The sequence below is a fragment of the Amblyomma mixtum genome, chromosome 6, assembly GCF_055824585.1.
Source record: "Amblyomma mixtum isolate Tamu chromosome 6, ASM5582458v1, whole genome shotgun sequence".
NCBI classification, from domain to species: domain Eukaryota; kingdom Metazoa; phylum Arthropoda; class Arachnida; order Ixodida; family Ixodidae; genus Amblyomma; species Amblyomma mixtum.
The window spans coordinates 154,868,349-154,877,726 of record NC_143017.1 but is presented as its reverse complement, the minus strand read 5'-3'; the positions used below and the strand labels follow the sequence as shown (position 1 = coordinate 154,877,726).

The 9,378-nt window shown below is 49.1% G+C and overlaps 1 long non-coding RNA gene across 1 annotated transcript in view; it reads right to left on the bottom strand.

Annotated features, from left to right (window-relative positions):
• LOC149340872 (uncharacterized) overlaps window positions 1-579 on the bottom strand; it is a 5,814-nt gene extending 5,235 nt beyond the window's left edge. Inside the window, exon 1 of the long non-coding RNA XR_016283881.1 lies at window positions 1-579. This exon is cut by the window's left edge and continues 104 nt beyond it. This is a non-coding gene — a long non-coding RNA (uncharacterized LOC149340872).
• Between the last annotated feature and the right edge of the window lie 8,799 nt (window positions 580-9,378).

Genomic DNA, 9,378 nt, shown 5'->3' with positions numbered 1-9,378 from the left:
TGGCACACTGGAGCCCTCGCAGCGGCGACGATGGTCCGGGAGCAGCAGGTCAACGCGTTGACGTACCAGACACTGACTGGGGGCCCTCGTATTGATGGGAAGGAGCAGCGTGGAAACAGTTTAGTGTCTACGTCCAGCCGAAAGGTCTCGGGAAGGAGGTGATGAAGCTTGCTTGCCGCATTGCACCGCCGGTGATCAGGACGTTGTTAACATATGCCGCATCGTTGTGCCACGTCGGGTTTTTGCTGTTGTTGTTAACATCATACAATGGCACATGCTCCCACAGGGGGATCGGCCAAGAAGTGGGGTGCACACAGAGCTGGTTGGTTGGTTGCTTGGCCTCAAGTAGAATGGCACATACCCACTACGGGGGAGTGGCCAAGACACAGGCGGTGAACTGTTGGAATGATTAGCAGTTTCAGAGGAAAAGGAGTATAATAGGGTATAGGCTGACAGATTGGACGACGCAACGAAAGGGGTCCTGTTAGCTGGGAGATCGAAGATGGGACGCCGGCTTTATGTGCAAATTTGAATGCAACATATGGTATGGTTCAATTTTGTATTGACTGAAAGAGAGACAGAAAAATAAATAAATAAATAAATAAATAAATAATAAATTAACTGTTTGATAATCAGAAAAATGAAAATAGAAAAATAAATAATTAAAATTAATATTAGCATGGGAGTCGCTGTGTTTCTAGAAGAAATTTTTGAACTGCACAGCTCGCACTGCTGTTGCTTCGTCCAAGCGAAGTAGCGCCAAAGGAAAGAACAACCTCAGTGGACACAGGCAGACCCAGCTGGTGAAACGGAATTTCTAATAGGCGCCTCCTCAAAGAAGAGGAGGCTTTTCAGATAAATTTTCTTCTACAATCACTGTGTCGTCTTTCTCTTCTGGGCTCATTCTTCTTCTCCACATGAAAATGGCACATACCCACTTAATTATGACAAAAAGAGGCAAAATTAATTAAAATCTCTATACACTTGAATAGATGAATTCAAAGGCTAAAGTATAAATGTACTGGTGAATTGCCAAGGAAAAAATAAAGGCAGGGAAAGAATACGCAAAGTGTACAGAAGAAATAACCTTGCACACCACAAAAGAGCCGAACTGGCGTCCACCTTGCCTGGTCAAGAGGCCCCCTTGAAAGTATGCAAATGCAGCTAATTAGCAAATAAAGGTGATAAGGAATGATTCCACCAATGTGAAGGCTTGTTTGTTTTTGAATTGCTTGCACCGGTAAAACAATTTGCAATAAATGACTGAGAAAGCCATTTGGATAAAATCAATGAGCAGTTCCTAAAGTAACAATAAACTTCTGGGCATTTGACCGTACGTGCACAAATTACAATGAAGGTTGAAAGCTAGAAAATAAAAAGGGAGCAGCCTTTAACCTGTAAAGGTGCTAACGAGAGGTCTGCTGAGAGGAAAGTATTTCCGGATATCAAAAAATATGCACACATAAGTAATGCTTGGGGTCTGAATTATGCCACCGTAACTGACTGCAATGCAAGTGCAATACATGTAAGATGGGTACAAATTTGATGAAGTGTAAAACTCTAGAGTGTATGCCCATAAATAAATGCACTAGCTGCGGCTGGACTAGGCAGAATTAGTCAGTGTAAACATAAGTAACTGGTAGCAAGCAAGAGATAGAGACCGGTGCGAAACAACTAATTTATATTTGAATGAAGGTTAAACAGTACAAGTGTTATACATGGGCTCTCAACTGTTTAGACTCATAACACATTTGTATTGCTGTTAGACAAAGCTCTTGTGAAGCAAAGCAGCATCATACGCGAGGCAAGAAGGGAATATCGGGCACGGTGCATGGAGTCCGGACGGGGCCGGAGATATGAGCTCGCATTTAATGAGCAAGCTCCAAGAACCCCATTCGGCGTATCTGCAAAGACAAGCGGAAATAATGTAGGAAAGAATGTATGTTGTGCGCATGCTATAGACGCGTCCGACGGACACGCTGTACACTTCCCGCACTGTCGGGAGTAAAGTTAAGCACACCACGGCGAGCTTGGACTCACCACATTGCTGGTTTCAAGACAGCTCAGCACTTTCATCTGGAGCCATGTCACATTGGACGCTGTGTGGAGGGCTGGGGTTGCGATGACACTGCACAGAGCATGGGCATATTTGTATTTGCCTCCATCTAAATACAGGCGCCGCGGTCGGGATCGAACCCGCGACTTTGGGATCAGAAAACCACTGAGCCAGCCCGGCGGTTTTTTTCCCGTTTCTATACGTAACAGTCCCCCTTGTAGAAAGTGCAGAAAACTTACAGTTGAAACTCCCGGAAGTACAACGTTCTTGACGGCAGGCATCAGCATATGCAATGCAGGAAGGTTGCCTCTTGCGCGGTACATGCATGCCGAACCAAGACCAGAGATTCGAGCTTGCACTTGCTGAGTCGGCTCTCTGCTTTCCGAGCGCATATCTGCAAAGATAAAAAGGAAGCTTCAACAAAGGCAACCGTGGTTGTCGGAACATTCGGAGGAATCCGAGGGTCACCCTGCACATTGGCTGCACTGTCGAGAGCAAATGTGGCGTATACCACGTTGACTTCTAATAAGCTTCATCCTCCGTCTCCTTGCATCGGCACATGGTGTCGATACAGCCTCAGGAGGTACCGCTTTCATTTGCAGCCTTGTCAGTTTTCTCGTTTCAATAAGTCGCGGTCCTGCTTATTGAAAACGTAGAAAACTTTACGCTGTGATGCAGTATAGTAGAAGCTTTCGACAGTACAGCGTTTTTGGCGGGAGGCAGCAGCATGTGCAAGGCAAGAATGGAATATCTTGGTTCGGCGTCCATGCACTGCTCAAGACCACAGATCCGAGCTTGCACTTGCTGAACTCGGCTCCGCGCTTTCCGTGTGCAAGGGCGACCCTAAGTGGACACATCTGCAAAGATAAAAAGAAACTTCATCAAAGGCAACTGTGGATGTCGTGACCATTCAAAGGTGTCCGATGATCACGCTGCACACTGGCTGCACTGTCGAGAGCAAATGTGACGTATACCACGTTAATTTCCAATAAGCTGCATCCTCCATCCCCTTACAGCGGCACGTGGTGTCGGTACAGCCTTAGGGAGTACCGACTTCTTCTGCAGCCATGTTAGTTTTCTCGTTTGAATAAGTCCCGGCACTGCTTATCGAAAACGCAGACAACCTTACGCTGCGATGCAGTGTAGCGCAGTCGAAGCTTTCGACAGTACAGCGTTTTTGGCTGGAGACAGCAACATGTGCAAGGCAAGGGAATCTCTTCCGCGGTGCATGGATGCCGAACCAAGACCAGAGATACGAGCTTGCACTTGCTGAGTCGGCTCCGTGCTTTCCGTGTGCCAGGGCGACCCTAAGTGGGCACATCTGCAAAGATAAAAAAGAAGCTTCACCAAAGGCAACCGTGGTTGTCGTGACCATTCGGAGGCGTTCGAGGGTCACACTGCACACTGGCTGCACTGTCGAGAGCAAATGTGGCGTAAACCACGTTAACTTCCAATAAGCGGCATCCTCCGTCCCCTTATATCGGCACGTGGTGTCAGGGGGTACCGCTTTCATCTGCAGTTATGTTAGTTGTCTCGTTTCAATAAGTCCCGGTCGTGCTTATCGAGAACGCAGAAAACCTTACGCTGCGATGCAGTACGTAGTGCAGTCGAAGCTTTCGACAGTACAGCGTTTTTTCTCGTTTCAATAAGTCCCGGTCGTGCTTATCGAGAACGCAGAAAACCTTACGCTGCGATGCAGTACGTATAGTGCAGTCGAAGCTTTCGACAGTAGAGCGTTTTTGGCTGGAGACAGCAGCATGTGCAAGGCAAGGGAACCTCTTCCGCGGTGCATGCATGGATACCGAACCAAGACCAGAGATTCGTGCTTGCACTTGCTGAGTCGGCTCCGTGCTTCCGTGTGCAAGGGTGACCATACGTGGACATATCTGCAAATAAAAAAAAAAGATGACAGATACGCAAACATACCGCAGTGGCGCATACTCACCGAGGCAGCAAAGTGAGCGCGACTGATGCCTCAAGCCGCGGCGCTGAAAAAAGCATATGGAAAGCGTACTACCTACCTTGGCTGCAGCGGAAACACGATGTGCCACAGACCGCAGGCAGCGTCCATTCTTCGGATTTGCTGGAAGAGGCTGGCGAGAATTTCCGAGCGCCGTGTACGGCCACAAACCACATGTCATTCAAGGGCACATATCTACGCCCGAGTGTTCGGTGGCACGACATAGTGGCTTGGTCGCAACGCCGTTCGGAACGAGTTTTTGTTTCGTGACGAAAGCGGCAGTGGGCTCGCGTATCTAAATCCCCTCTGTGGCTCAATACCTACAGCTGACCTGCCTACAGTGAGCTAAGCCTAAAGCTGTACGCACCGCGAGTACTAGCTCACCACGCTTCCGTCACGGCCAAAATACTCGATGGCGACGGAACATGAAACCTCTGAAATGCTGCGTGTTGCTTGTTATTATTCAATGTTTGCGGAAACAGCGCAAGTGAACCTTAAATTTGGTCTAACAGCACAGCAGGTTTCACGGACACCTGTCGCCCTCGCCGCGGGGCTTTGCCTCGCACTCACCTTCGATGCCGACGGCCTGGCTCGAAGGGATATTCCTTGCAAGTCGTCTGTCAGTCGTGAGTAACGGCTCCTAGGCGTCTCCGTTGGACGGTGAAGACGACGACAACCCACTGGCAACGGGAACGAAGTCACGTCCAGAAGCACTGCCGCCAGTAATGCGAAAGGAGGTTCTCGTGGCTTGTCGTCCAACTCCACCAACCAAGAGCAGCGGGGTCTGACTGGACTGGCGATTTGGCTGCTGGGAAGGAGTGGCGCGGGGAGAAAACTGAGCCAAGCAAAGCCACGTGCAATGGCTCAGCGTGCAGAGGGGCGACGAAGCTTGGCAAGGTAATCCTACGGTAATCCAATGTGACAGATGCAGCACACAGCACAAATACCACGGCCAACCATATGCGGCGGTGACCACGGAGCACAAGCACGAGGAAGGGAGTTCGTAGGGCCTCTCAGTCACAGACACGGCGCCCCAGCTAGCGACGCGACCGGCGGCCCTGTAGCGTGGGCTAGTGCCGGAGACCAGGCGCACGCACGCGTTCATCTCACGGAGGCTCAGACGAGAATGACCGCATTGCGAGGCGAATAGCGCGGCCACTCGCGCTCAAGGCTGGAGAGAGAGTGGCGTATGACTAGAATCGTCACCTATGTCGGCACTTTCAGCCGCTTGCGCATGCGCGTTATTGCCGCCGACAGGGCTTCTTGAAGGCGTTCTGCGCTGTCGGACCTATCAGTGATTGAAAATTCTCCCGTGGCGCGCTGCGCTGGGTGACGCAGTACTTCGCCGCGCGGCTGCTTCCATGGGCAGACGGCCGTCGCGGCGTTTCCTGCGGCCAGACTTTTGTTTTATGTTTTCGTTGTCTGCCTCTCGCCCGTCTAGATGAAATGGTATCAAGATCTTGATTTAGACCCGCAGGTTTCGCCATGCATGCGCAGGATATCTTGGGCAGCGTTTTTCGTTCCTCTTATTTCCTGCCCTTATAACAAGCGGACGGAAAGCGTGGGGATTTTCGCGTACCTGCATGTTATTTCAAAAACTTCATACGTTCTAACTTCCGCAGTGAATAAAACCTCTTCAAAGTTCAAAGGAGACAGTTGTGCATTATGCACCCAAACGGCGAGACACTATACGTCTCTACATTATATTTTTTCCGATTTCTTTTTCAGCATCTGTAGACTGGCCGTGCCGGTAGACCATCATCCGTTCCTCTTATTTTCTTGCCTGATTGCTTCTGATAACGTCTATGCGATGGGTCCACCGTCATAAACAACGGCGGATGGCTCTAAGGCTCGGCTGTCTGCAGTGGGTAGTAGTTATCGAGCTTCAGACCGGCGAGCAGAAAACGAATGTCTCACCTCAGAGCTAACGGGGACATCTGTACTTTATCCGGCTCAAAAGGCATGCAGTACGATGGTGGGTACACCTAGGTTGTGAACCGACGCCCCAAAAATGACATTTACGAGGGGGTACCCAAAAGAATCCGGACTAACTTTTTTGGTCGGAAAAGCTTCTGTGGTACCGCGTTTTGCCACTAGGAGCGCATAGAACGAACATTCCAGAGTCAGCAAGCAGAGTGCCGTCGCTGAAGAAGGTCAGACTAGTTTAGGCAGAGTTTTAGAGTGACGACTGTTTTGTGTGAATGTCGTTTTTGCAATGGCTGATCTTTGTGAACAGCGCGGGCCGGTGAAATTCTGATTTTTGGTCGGAAAAAGTGGAACGGAAACTCTTGAAATATTAAGAAAGCCGTACAAGGACGATGCTATTGGGACAACTCAAGTGTTCCTGAACCAAATCCTGAATCAAAGCAACAGTCATGCCAATGGAAAACTTCAAATTCACCTCGCCTCAAGAAAGCTCGTCAGGTGAAACCAAACCTCAAAACAATGCTGATTTTGTTTTTCGACGTGAGAGGAGTCGTCCATTCAGAATTTGTTCCGCAGGGTCAGACAGTTAACCAGGCTTTCTACTTGGATGTTTTGAAAAGATTGGGCAACAGTGTGCGGTGAAAGTCGGAAGTGGCCTGATTTGTGGCAGTCGGGTGACTGGTTTTTCCATCATGTCAATGCCCCTGCTCACACAGCCCTGTCTCTACAATTTTGGACCAAAAATGGCATGACCCCTGTTCCTCAACCCGCATACTCACCCGACCTTGCCCCGTGCTACTTTCTTTGTTTCCTAGAATGAAAATACAGGTGAATGGAAAGCGTTTCGCTGATGTTGCTGACGTGAAGAAAAAAACGACGGAGGGACTGTCAAGCATCACAAAAGATGAATTTAAACAATGTTTTGAAAAAATGGAATGAAAGATTCGACAAGCGTATCATTGCAAGTGGAGAATACTTTGAAGGAGATTGAAGGTCTGTGCTTAAAATGTGAACAAATAAGTTCAAACAAAAATAAGTTCGGTTTCTTTTTGGTACCCCCTCGTACAAGGCGAGTGGTCCTGAAGTCACTGAGTGTCCCGGGAATATATTAGTTGCTGTAGGCAAGCGCTTCTATACACGATACGTGATGTGCCTGTCGCGGCTGCAGAAGAATTCGTTCAACCGTCAAACTCATACAGCCTCTCCTAAACAGTTGCGCTGTTAAATGTGTCGAATCGAGCAACCTTGGGTACTATGAAGGCCGTATCGAGCTTCGGAATATGGGGGTCCATTTTTCTATGACGTAAGTATTCGACAGCTGTGGTTTCCGAATTCGACCTGGACATCAATGACGGTCACTTACCGAAGTTGCTGTAATTTAGTGTGCACATAATTGACATTCACCGCTTTGGACTGTCGGTGCGTTATAAGGTCGTGAAGAGATTGCCGCCGAATGTAAAGGTAGAACTTGTGAGGCACCTTTTCCTCCATATGCGCCTATGGCTTTTGCAATGTCGCAAGTGTCAGTTAATTGGGCGTCAGCAGGACATGCCTGCGTTGCGCAGACACCCACGGTGGCCTTGCGATCGCAGTGAATGCGCAGAAGTGCGCGAACTGCTACGGAACACATGAGGCAACCTTGAGGGACTGACCAAACCTTAAACAATAAATGAAAATGCAAAATAAAATGGTTAGGGATCGGCCCTAACTTTCGGAGAGGCCCTTGCTTCGGGACTCCTACGGCCTTAGCTGTTTGCTGCGTCCGCTGAACCAGCTACCTGGTCTTCTAGGCTTGAGCTGGACAGCACAGCTTCCTGCTGCTGAGCTTGTGGGCTCGGGATTTTCGGCGCTGCCTGCATGCTTTGGCAAGGCCATATTGCCTACCCCGTATTGTATCGCACTATATGCACAGGGTTGTCACATGATCGCACCCCCGTGGGATGTCACCCCGTGCGGGGTTCTCCCCAACCCTCCGCCTGCCCCTGTCCTGCCCAGGGGCAAGACTGTCGCCAGATCATTGACGAATGAGTAGCGGTTTGTGAACGCAGCACCGATCAAGCCAAATGCAAGCAAGTTTCCTGGCGTCGCAGCAAAACGAGGCGGAAGACGGGTCTGCAGTCACGGGTCCAGAGAATTGATACGGTGGTTGAAAATCTGGCCCCAGCTCCGTGCCGCAGTGTGAGCTCCTGCGCAAGCATTCGAACCCTGTTCTCGGCCGTGTGAGCTCTGGAAATAGGAAAGGTTACGTGAGCACCTTCGTTAGGAAAAGATTGAGCGGCTTCGTCCATTCGGTTGTCCCCGGCGACGCCGATGAGACCCGGCAGACATTGAAAAAGTATGTCGTGTCCTTTGGTGATGACGCTGTGGCAAAGTTTTCGGATTTCTGTAACGGGCGTGGTAATGAAGCCTGGAGGCCTTAGATGGCTGCAGTACGTTAAGTTCGCTTCTGGGATTATATCAGCTGCAGCCAGGTGTTGAACTATGACCGAACGGAACTGATGCGCTCTGAATTAAATTTCTGAACTGGAAAGGTAAGACACATACAACCTTTGTTGGAAGTTTAAGAGCCGGATTTGCTTCTGGACCATAACATGTGGCTCGCGTTATGCATTCCAAGAGTGCGCCAAACCTCTTGAAGGAACTAGGAACTCTGGTCCTTCTCCCGCCGAGGGTTAATACTTCCACGGTTGCTGCAAGAGCCCCTCTACGCGACTTAGAAGCAAACCGCACGGGCTATAAAATTTTGGACAAACGCTGTACGTCCACAGTTAGCATGAAGCCGATCTTACACGCGCTTCTGTTACACGCTTGTATCATCTTCCGCCTTGTCTATGTGTGCATTAGATGTGTGAAAAAGAGGTATAGAAGTGTGATACATTTATCATGATGATGATGATGATGATGGTGATGTCATTTGATGCTCCTCAATGTGAGAAATACATGATCTATGCGACGCATTTCTGCAGTCTGATAAATATACCGTCTTGAGAAAGAACTTGCGTGATTAATTTTCGGCTAATCAAGCTTTCCAATGGAAGAGCATGTATTGTCTGCGTTAATTACAACTGTGCGCAGCCTGCGCAATACAATTCTGCGCATGCGCACAGTGGACCTACACTTGCGCCACTTCGCAGTCTCGCAGTCTCTATACCGAAATTTGCTATATTTCTAGAGTACGTGCTCAAGTCAGGCAGCCGAGTAGCGCTTCTCCCCTTCACGATGTGAACGCTTAAAGTTAAATATTTTTGAGAAAAAGAGTCTTTATTGAATGAAAAAACAGCTCGTTCCAGAGAGTCGTTCCGCACGAATGCTGTGCTGGCAGGTCGATTAAATTTCGCATTCGGCCACGAACGCATACAGGCAAAGCGAGAGATGAAAAGGGAAATAGCGAAACAGGTCAAAGGGCGGCGACTTAGAGCAGTCAGAAGAGCACTGC